We start from the raw sequence: 12,243 nt of genomic DNA on the forward strand, positions 1-12,243 counted from the left end.
CTGTTCCTTATGTCCGGAGAAAACTTGATCTGTTCATGCATTCTGTCATTTTATTGCAGGAGCAATTGGGAAAGATTCCGTGACGCAGTGGCCGACTGATATAACGATTGTGGAAGATCAAAATGTAACACTGAACTGTAATTACACTGGCGATCCTTACAATCTCTATTGGTACGTTCAGCATCGAGTGGAGTCTCCAAAATACTTGCTAAGGATGTACAGCAGCGGAAAAATTGAGCGTCATGCAGAATGTCCGGCGCGGTTTTCTGGTGGTTGGCAGAGAGTCAACAAGACGGCACATTTGGAGATCTCTGGTGCTTTCGTGTTGGACTCCGCCGTGTATCTTTGTGCCATGGGTCCCACAGTGTTGTAAGGTGATGACAGCGCCGGACAAAATCGTCCACGATGCACTGAGCGCTCGCTAGAGGGGGCTCTTTACCCGGAAGCTGGCAGGAGCGCAAAAACATATCCCCACGGTCACGTGAGCGACTTAAGAATTCGAACATTATTCTCAGATGATATGCAGATTTGAGGAAATCTCCGTCAATGGCAGCTGTACCAATTCGCTCAAGCTGAAATGTTACAAAATATTTCCCAAACACATGTCATATTTTAGTTGATACAGGGGCGATAGTGTCGATAACTGATATGGCTATTGCAACAAATGGACTGGATATTATATTACGGGTGCAGGCGAAATAATGGTGAAAATAGAAAGAAACGAATTGCAGATAATCGAAATAGGCGAGGCGGCACTTTCAGTGAATTTCTGGATCTGTCCAAATAATGAGGGTACTATTCTCGGAATAGACAATGAAAGGGAAGGAAGGGCTATTGCAGATCAAGGAAATTGAAATAATATGCACAAGCCAAGGGCAGCGAGCACGTGCACAACGTAGTCAGCGTAACCACTCTGACAGCTGTTCACAAGGCAGTAACGGCAATTCGGGATACTAGAATTAAATCCCCGAGCTCTCTCCTCACAGAGAGGGCGGCACAAGGATGTCAAATAGGAATAGAGCAGGAGAAATATATGGATGCAGAGGAAACATCTCAGTACGGAAAGCAGGGAATCGCTTTGTGGATGGGTCTTCGAGGTTAAAAGAACTTGCAAATGTCCAGGAAGAAACGTCAGAAGCCAGTTGAATAAAAACAGACAGCTCCGAGGAGACGCTTGGGTAACATTCAAAAAGCAGGGGGAAACTGTTACGTCTCGTTATTATGAACAAAAGAAAATCTGCAGATGCTGGAAATCTGCGGGGGAATCGACAACAGTCCCACCTACACTATCAGCAAGGACGCGGGGCCTGGAAGATTAGTGAGCCTTCAGGGTTCCGGTCCTCAACGCGGTCTGATTCGAGACCGGTGCTGCGTGAGTACGCGGAAGATCCAAAGCAGCAAGACGTGGATGATCAAAGAGATCCACTGGGAAAGGAGATCCCTTTCACGGTGAGGGTGTTGTTGGAAGTGTATGCTCCCTGATGTATGGGACCACAGATGGTACTTTTAAAAAGTGAAACTAGTTTGTGGAGACTTCACGAGGCAGCCAGTGGAAACAACGGATTCAGGATATACCGTACGACTCTGCTTCTTGTTGCCACCACAGGCAAAGCGGGAGCAGGAGTGCAGCTCGTAACCGTGTAATTACAGAGAATCCCCGAGATGGACACCAGCCAGAACTGACCACAGTTGATGGAAACTGATCCGCAGTAAACGTGAAAGTAGAGGTGATCGATGTTGTGACAGAACCACGTGAATAACATGCTAAAGAGTGAAGGTAAATTTACTCTGTTCTGACCGCTGATTACTGAAGGTATATAATTAGTTGAATAGGAGAAAATGGAAATATATTGCAGAGAACGGATCGGCAGGGAATTAAGTTAAAGAAGACATAATCATAACTTCGATACCATGGTAGAATTGAGGAGGAATGCAGAAGGAATCTGAAGGCCGTTACGCTCAGCCTGAATGGGGAATTGAAGTGGGCTGGCCAATTTCATCAGTTGCGTCCAGCGATCGACTGCGTAGTTAGGACAGGAGTGCAACCAGGGAGAGGTCGTGGCAGTAATTGAAATGGAGACACCCGAACCCCGTACATCGATGAGCGGGCCTGTGAGCCTGATGAATTTACTTTGCTGCTGCCTCTGGAAACAGAGGGTGTTAGCTACCAGAGATTGGAGGAATGAAGACAATGAATTGACTAAGACTCAATCGGTCAGCAAAGAAAGACCCAACAGGCATACGCATGAAGCTGCATTTCTGAAGACAGTCAGGTGTATTAAAATTCATTTATATCTTTGTGGTATGGGTGCGAATCCTGATGTGTGTGGTTTGTGTGTGATTCCAAAGAAGGCATTATGGGTGCATTGTAAATGTGGAATTGTCCTTTGAGGGCGAGTGCATAATATATGAGCTAGCCTTGGCAGCGAGACCTTTCAACCGAAAGGGCCTCAAAGCAGTATATTGCCTGCTGTATCTTGTTTTTCCAAAAAACTCACCCTATTTTTATCGACTCTTGTTTTTAGGTGCCCCCTTTGCACCACCCTCTCCTAAGGGACCCTCCTACCTACCACACCCTCTCTGCTTTCCGCAGGGATTGCTATTTCCGGGATTCCTATTCAATTTGTCCTCACCACTAATCTTCAACCAGGCCCTTATTATTGTAAGCGGACTGATAGCTACACCTGCCACACTACCACTGAGAGCCGAATACGTTTGAGTTATTTTCTGCCTCAGTGGCGTGAACTCTGTTTGGCGGAGGGAAGACATGATGAGAGAAACGCGTCTGAATTGCGGTTTGCGAGTGAGCAGAGGAGAGGGTAAAATCCAGGGAAAAATGTGGGGTTCTAATGTGGTGCGAAAATGGAGGGAGAAATAGGGCGATTGGGACACTGGAATTAATCCCGCGAGTATACTTCTCACAGAGAGGGAGGCCACGGATGTCAAATAGGAATGGAGCAGGAAAATTATATGGGAGCATATGAAACAGCTCTGGAGGAAAAGCAGAAAAGTTTTGTGGATGCGTCTCGGAGGTAGATAAACTAGAATACACGGTCTGGATGCACTGTAGTGAAGGATGCAGGTCAAGAGTGAGCTTCAACAGGACAGCCAGGGGTTTGCTGAACTCAGTGGGCCGACCTGTTGTCCCCGACAGAATCAATGCTCTACAGCAAAGGCAGACACGCAAAAATATATTCAGATAGTCCGTATACTTTCGGGGCGGTTGTCGGATGGCTGGGGGACGTTGAGGATTTGTAACCACAACAGGTGCAGGTATTCAGCACGGGCACAGAATACAACAAATGCTGGACGCACTGTCTGCCAGCTCAAGTGACATTAATTAAAGTGGAATATCAGCAGTAAGAGAAGAGTAAGGAGCAGAAAGGAATAACAGGAAATCGGAAGTGTGCAGGAAGAAACGTCGGAAGCCAGTTTAATAAAGACCGACGGCTCCAAGGAGACACTTGGATTCCATTCCAAACGCGGGGGAAAACTTATGTCTCGTCATTATGAACAAAAGGAAATCTGCAGATGCTGGAAATTCAAGAAATACACACAATATGTTGGGGGAACTGACCTGGCCAGGCGGCATCTCTGTAGTGATGAACTGTGATGAAGCTGCCTGGCCTGCTGCGTTCCTCCAGCATTGTGTGTGTATTGTCTTGTAATTATAGACAACTTCCACTGCTTTAACCTTGTCAACTTTCCTAGTAGCCTCTTCAAAAAATTCAATAAGAATTGTCAAACATGACCATCCACGCACAAATCTATGTTGACTGTTCCTAATCAAATCCTGTCTATCCAGATGATTATTTATACCAACTCTATGAAGACTTTCGATTAATTTAACCACCACTTACGACAAACGTACAGGCCGATAATTTCCAGGATTACTCTTAGATCCCTTTTTAAACAATGGGACAATATGAGCAATATGCCAAACCGCCGGCACCATACCCGTTTCTAATGACATATGAAAAATTTCTGTCAGAGCCCCTGTTATTTCTACACAAACTTCCCTCCAGGTCCTGGGGAAATCCTGTCAGGATCCTGAGACTTATCTACTTTTATATTCTTTAAAATCGCCAGTATTCTTTAATCATCATAGATTCTCTGACCTGATTCCCATACCTGATACAATTCAGTACCCTTCTCCTTAGTGAATACCGAAGAAAAGAAATTGTTCAAAATCTCCTCTATCTCTTTTGGCTTCACACATTGCTGTCCATCCTCATTCGCTAAGGGTCCAATTTTTTCCCTTACTATCCTTTTGCTATTAATATAACTAGAAACCCTTTGGATTTATTTTCACCTTACTTGGCAAAACAACCTCATATCTTCTTTTAGCTTTTCTAATTTCATTAATTTGATTCTTCTTACATTCTGTATATTCCGCGAGTACCTCATTTACTCCATGCTGCCGATATTTATTGTAGAATCTCTCTCTTTTCCCGAACAAAGTTTACAATATCCCTTGAAAACCATGGCTCTCTCAAACATTTAACCTTTCCTTTCAACCTAACAGGAACAGAAAGATTATGTAGCCTCAAAATTTCACCTTTAAATGACTTCTAATTCTCTATTACCTCCTTCCCATAAAACAAATTATCCCAATCCACTCTTTCTAAATCCTTTTGCATCTTCTCAAAGTTAGCCTTTCTCCAATTAAAAGTCTCAACCCTGGGTCCAGTCCTATCCTTCTCCAAAATTATACTGGAAGTAATGGCATTATGGTCACTGGACCCGAAGTTCTCCCCAACACAGACCTCCGTCACATGACCTATCTTATCCCCTAACAGGAGATCCAACACTGCCCCTTCTCTCGTTGGTACCTCTATGTCCTGCTGCAAAAAAAAAAACATTCTGCACACATTTTAAAAAACGCCAACCATTCTGCCTTTTACAGAATGGGCTTCCCAGTCTATGTATGGAGAATTGAAATCTGCCACAATCACAACCTTGTGCTTACTGAAAATATCTCCTATCTCCTTACAAGTTTGCTCCTCCATTTCTCGCTCTCCATTAGGTGGTCAAAAATACACCCATATAAGTGTTACTACACCATTCTCATCCCTCATTTCCACCCAAATATTCTCCCTAGACGAGCCCTCTAATCTGTCCTGCCAAAGCACCGCTGTAATATTTTCTCTGACAAGCAATGCAACACCTTCCCCTCTTGCCCCTCCGATTCTATCACACTTGAAGCAAAGAAATCCGGGAAAATTAAATGCCAATCACACCCTCCTTCACTAATAGCTACAGCATCATATTTCCAGGTATCAATCCACGCTCTAAATTCATCCACCTTTCCTAAAATGTTCCTAGCATTAAATTAAATGTATTTAAGAAATTCTCCACCTCTTACCGTCTGTTTATCCCGGACGGTGCAAACAACTTTACCATCTTCTTTTTCTTCCTTCTCCCCTTATATCTTCGGTCTGAGCGCTCCCCTTCTCTGTCACCTGCCTATCCTCCCTCACACACTGTCTACTAGGTTTCTCTATTTGTGAACTGATCTCCTCTCTCTGTCCCTTCAATTTGATTCCCACCCCAACCATTCGGTTTAAAGTCTCCCCAGTAGCTGTAGCAAATCTACCCGCCAGGATATTGGCCCTCCTAGGATTCAAATGCAACCTGTCCTTTTTGTGCAGGGCACATCTGCCCTAAATGAGGTCCCAATGATCCAGAAACTTGAATCCCTGCCCCGTGCTCCAAACCCTCAGCCACGCATTTATTCTCCGCCTCACACCATTCCTATTCTCACTGTCACGTGTCACAGGCAATAATCCCGAGATTACTACCTTTGCGGTCCTTCTTCTCAAATGCCTTCCTAACTCCCTATATTCTCCTTCCAGGACCTTTTCCCTTTTCCTACCTATGTCATTGGTACCTATATGTACCACGACCTCTGGCTCCTCACCCTCCCACATCAGGATATCTTGGACGCGATCAGAAACATCCGGGACCCTGGCACCATGAATGCAAATTACCATCCAGGTCTCCTGACTGCGTCCACAGGATCGCCTATCTAACTATCAAGTTCCCTATTACTACAGCCTTTCCTTACCCTTCTGAGCTATAGGGCCGGAAACTGTGCTGGAGGCACGGCTACTGTTGCTTCCCACAGATAGGCTGTCCCCTCAACAGTACTCAAACAGGAGTACTTTTTCTCAAGGTGTACAACCACCTAGGTTCTCTCCAAAGCCTGACTCTCCCCCTTCCCTCTCCTAAGCGTGATCCTCTTGTCTGCCTCCCGTGGCCCTGGTGTGGGCACCTGCCTGTAACTCCTTTCTATCAGCTCTTCACTCTCCCTGACCAGACGAAGGTCACGGAGCTGCAGCTCCAGTTCCCAAACACGGTCCCTTAGGAGCTGCGTCTTGTCTCATCTGGCGCAGATATGGTCGGCCGGGAGGCTAGGAGACTCCAGAAACTCGCACATCTGACATCGAGAACAACAAGCTGCCCTCTCACTCATTATTCCCTCTTTGCTCAAATAACAGGAAAAACTGAAAAATAAACCTACCTTGCCACGCCTATTTCCGCCTAAACCCGTTGAGCTAAAGCCCTTAAGACTTCACTGTGCACCCAGCTCGCTCTGCTACCCGCAAACGACGCTAGCCGCTGTGAGGCTGAGTTGCTTTTAAATTTTCCGCGCTTCAGTGCCCGCCGTCACACGCCTGCGCAGTTCCGCCTCTCTTAACCCCGATGAGATGAAAACATCAAAATGGCTCACGTAGCACTCCCGTTCCGATTACAGACTTCCTTCTCCAAATTAAACCTGAATCAGGATTTCTTTCCTTTTAAATCTTCCAGTGTCCAGGTGGACTCTGATCAGAAAGCACATTTCATAGGGAAAATAATAACTGAAATGTGCCGACTGCGATGGCTTCGACAACAGTTCCACATACCCTACCACCAGGATTAGTGGTAATTAGTGGTAAGATTGGTGAGCCTTCAGGGTTCCGGACCTGGAGGCGGGCTGATTCGAAGCCGTTGCTGCCGCCTGATGGGTTGTGTGAGAACACGGTGGATCTAAAGCGGCAAGAACTAGAGACTGGAGTTCTTTGGACACAGAGCTCGGACAAAAGCGACGCCACAGACTTTCAACACCATAAATCAGCGAAATGTTTGTTACGTCTCTCCTCTCGCTGTGAAAAGGGAACACCTCTTTTCCATTTAGATGGGAGAAATGATATGTCGACTACTGGATGAAGGATTTGTCTTTGATGTACTGCATATATCTGTCTTTCCTAATGCTTTGCTGAAGGGTTGAGTGCTCTTGCTGGGTACCGATGCTTTTTACTGGGGGTGGAGTGAGAGGGAGCTCGTTGCTTTGATGCTGCTTATGCGTGGCAGGTGGGAGTTGGGGGGCGGATTTGCCTTTCTAATATCTACCATTCGTTCTTTGGGGCACCCCTCTGTTTTCCTGGATGTTTTCGAAGAAATATTATTTCAGGATGTATATTGTATACATTTCTCTAACAATCAATGTATGTATTTAGCTTATCGAATCCAATGTACCCTTAGAGTTCAGGAATCGTAGAAACAATAAACCAATAATATCCTTGCGAAAATACAGCTGATGGGGAAAGACATGGGTTGATGGATTACCATTCATCCTTTCAGCAGCTGCGGCCAGACATCGACTGGGTAGTTCGGGCAGGAGGGCAACCAGGGAGAGGTCGTTACAGTAATTGAAATGGAGACCAGCCGAACCTCTTTGTTCTAAGTCTATCTCTTGTTTCAAGGTTTACCTATGAGACTCCGTTTCCCTGTGTCTAGGCTCCGCGTCAAGGCCCCGTGTCAAGGTTCCATATCAGTGCTCTGTGTCAAGATTTCTCCTGCTTGCTGTTCAGCGTTTACGCCTGTGTCAGCATCCAGACTCAATCTCCGTGCCTGTGTCCTGCCCTTGGGTTCGCTTGCTACGCTTTTGTAACACTCTCGTGTTGCATTTTCAAATGTCCTACTGTTGATGATAATTTGCATACCATGTCTCCCTTGCGTTGGTTGCAGATCCTCATGACTTTTCTTCCTGGTGATAGGCTGCCTAACTGGAAAGTCCTTCTCTACTAGTTCAGTGCCATCAGTGTCATCAAACCTATTCGTTACAGGTACGAGATTCGTTGAGTGAGATCCGAAGAAATTAAAGTTCATAGAATCTGCGGCTACACAGAAGCAGGCTAAGCCTATATGTGGCAAAATCGTGGAAAATATTTGGAAAAATGTTGACAATATTCATCACTGGGAATGCTATTCGGCCTGAAGAAAGATCCGTCAGGATGTCGGGTTCTCTGGACAAGAATGGCCAACAGTTACCATTAAAGTATTTCCGGGTTCCCGTGCCGGATCGCGCCCCGTTTATTTGTTCTAGTGTAACGGCAGATCTGGATCAAAATCTGATCTGATTGCAGCGGGCTCTCGTACCAGACAGCGCCTTCAATTCTGCATCATTATACAATGCAGGCCCGTCCAGGAAACTGAGGCCGCAACACACCCTCCCTGGACATTGAAGATACGAAGTAAACGTCTTATTAGGGATAGATAGACCTTGTCGGATTCTTTCATTTCCAGGTCGAGGCCAAATACAAAGTGGAGAAACTGCACCCCGTGTTCCTCGGGGTAACTGAAAAGTGACGGCATGAACTTTTCATTCTCCACTTTCAAAAATCCCTGCCTTCTCGTTCTCTCTCCAGCTGATTCACTCAATTCCCTTTGGACTCTTCTTTGAAACTACTGCCCATGTTATCGCCCTTTTCCTTTTCCTTCCTGCTCCAGGGCACCACGCATTGTACTCAGTTGGTCACCAATCTCGGCCCCTTTCGCAGGAACTGTTCACAGCGGCCCACTATTCCTCCTCTATCTGCTTGCAGACTGTTTCACTTTCCCATCAGATCCCACCATCTTCAGCCCGATTTCTGAAGACAATGTCACTCAACCCTTTCGTCGTCTCTTTGTCCTATCACCTTTTACTGCGTAAATTCTCCTCTCGGCATTTACGATCAAAAACCCCCTCAATATTCTGTATATCTAACAATGTTTATTTCTCTAATTTCCAACACAGGCCCACTACGTTGAATCTATGTTATTGTGGTTGAGAACGTCTTCTGTCCTATAAACAACAAGACTGTTGAAACATCTGCTGTCATGACAGCTACCTCACTCCTCGAGAAGCTCTTTCGAACGTCCTCCGTCGAGGGTTTGCCAGTTTTAAATGAGGGAAACACACAACAGAGGCTCCCCTTTGTCCTTTACCTTCATCGCAGTGTTCCCTACTCTGCTCAGTCAGCATACGAGACATATCGATCAGATGCTTGAACAATGAACTATTGGTTCCAGCATCCTCCTCCATTCCTCAACAATCGCTTCCACATTTCCGTCGTCTGCTGATAATCCTCTTAATCCTTGTGATTTTAATCATTTTAGGCAGAAAAGTAAAACTAGTCACAAACCCTTTCTGAAAGTTCAACATTGTGCAACCATTATAATAGAAACTGTGCTTGTATGTGGAAGAGAGAAAGAATGTGAGCATGGTGTGTGTGTGTGTGTGTGTGTGTGTGTGTGTGTGTGTGTGTGTGTGTGTGTGTGTGTGTGTGTGTGTGTGTGTGTGTGAGACAGAGAGAGAGAGAGAGAGAGAGAGAGAGAGAGAGAGAGAGAGAGAGAGAGAGAGAGAGAGAGGGAGGGAGGGGAGGGAAATGACTATAAGAGAGGGAGAACAAAAAGAAGAGAAAATAAGGGAAAAGAGAAAGAGAATGTTGAGGAAATACGTGAGACAGAGTGACTAAAAGAGAGAAAGAAGAGAAGGACAGGGTATCAGGATAATATGCTGTGTTAGCAGATGCGAGAGAAGAACTGAGATTTAGAAACAGAGAGACTCTGTTAAAACATGCTCGTTCCGTTTGGTTCCATAATTCTTTCATCTTTCATTTGCGAGGCAACAAAGACTTTGTGGACGGGAGCATTTCAGTTATTGTGCGACCAGACACACTCGCCCCTGAGGGCTTTGCCGGCCCTTTTACTGGCTACGTGGAGCAATCCATGTTTCAAGCCTCCCAAGGTAATGCTCCTCAGCTCTTTCTGTGCTACACACTGACGACGTTATCAGTGTTTCATCGTGCACCCATGCTGAGCTCGTCATTTCATCAACTTTGCCACCAATGTCCACCATGTCCACCATGCCCTAGCATTCAACTGGATATTTTCTGAAAACGTTCTCCATTTTCTCGATCTCTCTCTCCATCTCTGGAGACAGCTTTTCTATTCCATTGTTACCTTGATTATACCTCTGTCGAGCGTATCCTGTAAAATGCTATTCCTTTATTTTCTGTTCTTCAGCTTCTCTGCATCCGTTTCCAGGATGACGCTTTCCTTTCTAGGGCATCAGAGTATTGAGAGTATCGGATACGTCTATGATATCCGGTGCTCTCGATACTATAGATTGCTGAGACCCGACGGATATTGAGGGATGCTTTGTCGAACACCTTCACTCCATCTGCGAAAAAACGGAATTTCTCGCTGGCCAGCCATTTTAATTCCAATCTCCATTCCGTTTTCGACATATTGGTCTGAAATCCATGGACTGTTCTTCTGCCACGGTGAGGCGACTCTCAGTGTGGAGGAGCAACAACTCATATTCCGTCCAGTTAGGCTCCAATTTGAATGCATGGATATTAATTTTGTCTTACTGTATTTGTTTTTCTTTCTCCTTCTTCCATCTTCTTCTATTCCTCACTCTGGGTCTTAACTCTTCTCCTCACCTGCCCATCATCCTCCCCCTTTGCGACACTCACTCTCCCCTTCCTTTCATGGTTCACGCTCGTCTCCTGTCAGATACCATCTTCTTCAGCTTCTTAACTTTGTTGAAGTGACATTTGGGTCAAGCACAGGTAGCAGATTAATTTAACTGTCTTCGGCCACTGGCCTTCAGATTCTAAGATGCATTGTAAATTTAATTTAAAATGAAGCGGTGAATCATTAATCCCCCAAAAGATTTAAATCACAGACCAGACAATGCTGATTAAAATTCAATTGGATATCTGTGGTCTGGGTATAAATCGGGAGTTGTGATTTGCGTGTAGTTCCCAAAAAACATTGTGTAAACACTGTAAATATGGAGTTGTATTTTGACTTTCAACACATAAACTATCAGGTAGCGTGGGTCAGCGAGACCTTTCGACTGAAAGGGCCTCAATATGATTTCTGCTGCATTTTATGTTGTCAAATAAAGAAACTGCTTTATATCGACAAGTACTTTTCTCCAGTCATTTTTTTTCCTGTTCTACCTTCCCTCTTGTACTGTCCCCTATTCAGGCCACTTATCTTATCTCTTATCCTGTTTGTCACATTTCCCTGGTGCTCATCTTCACTTTATAAAATGGTCTACTCTGCTATCAGATTCCTTCCTTTCCAGCCCTTCACCTTTCTCACACACCCGGTTTCACCTATATTCATCTGACTTTTCCTCCTATCCGTAACACTGTTTAAAAAAAAATTCAGGCGTCTTTCCCCCTTCATTTTCAGAACTTATTAATGGACTGGGCCCGAAGTATCGATTGTTTTATTCTTTTCCATAGACGTTGCCAGACCTACTTAGTACCTCCAGCATTTTGTTTGCATTGCTCCGGATTTCGAGCATCTTCAGAAAGCAGTGGGGATTTCAATCTAATTGAAGGATCGTGGCATTTTTCGGCCGTTCGTTCGTTTTTTCATTCCAATGAAATCGCCGAGGTTGGTGAGGGTGGAATGCGTCGGAAGTAGGATGGCTCCTATCTTGAATGGCCTCCCAACTGGGAAGAATATGTGCGTCGATATACGGTTGCTCAGGAAAATTCAGTGTGAAACTGATAATGAGTTACCAGGAGTGGGGTTCGAACCCACGTGAACATTCGTTCATTGGATCTTAAGTCCAACGCCTTAACCACTCGGCCATCCTGGTCCGACTAATAGAAAACAGCGAAATACCATTACCGACCAATTGAAAAGCGTTCTCGGAGTTCCTGCTGGGATACCGCTGTATGCATTAGGCTGTCGTACCCCTGTGTAGTCGCATTCCGTTAAAATACTTCAACTTTCCTCGTATTTCAGCTTTCAACTCCTTTAGTTTTTCATACGTGGGCCATAGCACATATCTAAGATTATAAGATTAAGAAATGAAGTTCATAGATTTAAGGGGAGAGGAAATAGTTTTATTTTAATATAGGGAGTTTAGTGATACGTTTTTTTACACACTTAGTGGAACTGCCGTGA

At 44.9% G+C, this 12,243-nt stretch overlaps 1 non-coding gene across 1 annotated transcript; it reads right to left on the bottom strand.

The window, feature by feature from the left end:
• Positions 1-11,849: 11,849 nt before the first annotated feature.
• On the bottom strand, positions 11,850-11,932 carry trnal-uaa (transfer RNA leucine (anticodon UAA)). Its single transcript has one exon. It is a non-coding gene; the product is annotated as a tRNA-Leu (tRNA).
• Between the last annotated feature and the right edge of the window lie 311 nt (positions 11,933-12,243).

This window comes from Hypanus sabinus, chromosome 26 (assembly GCF_030144855.1).
Source record: "Hypanus sabinus isolate sHypSab1 chromosome 26, sHypSab1.hap1, whole genome shotgun sequence".
NCBI lineage: Eukaryota > Metazoa > Chordata > Chondrichthyes > Myliobatiformes > Dasyatidae > Hypanus > Hypanus sabinus.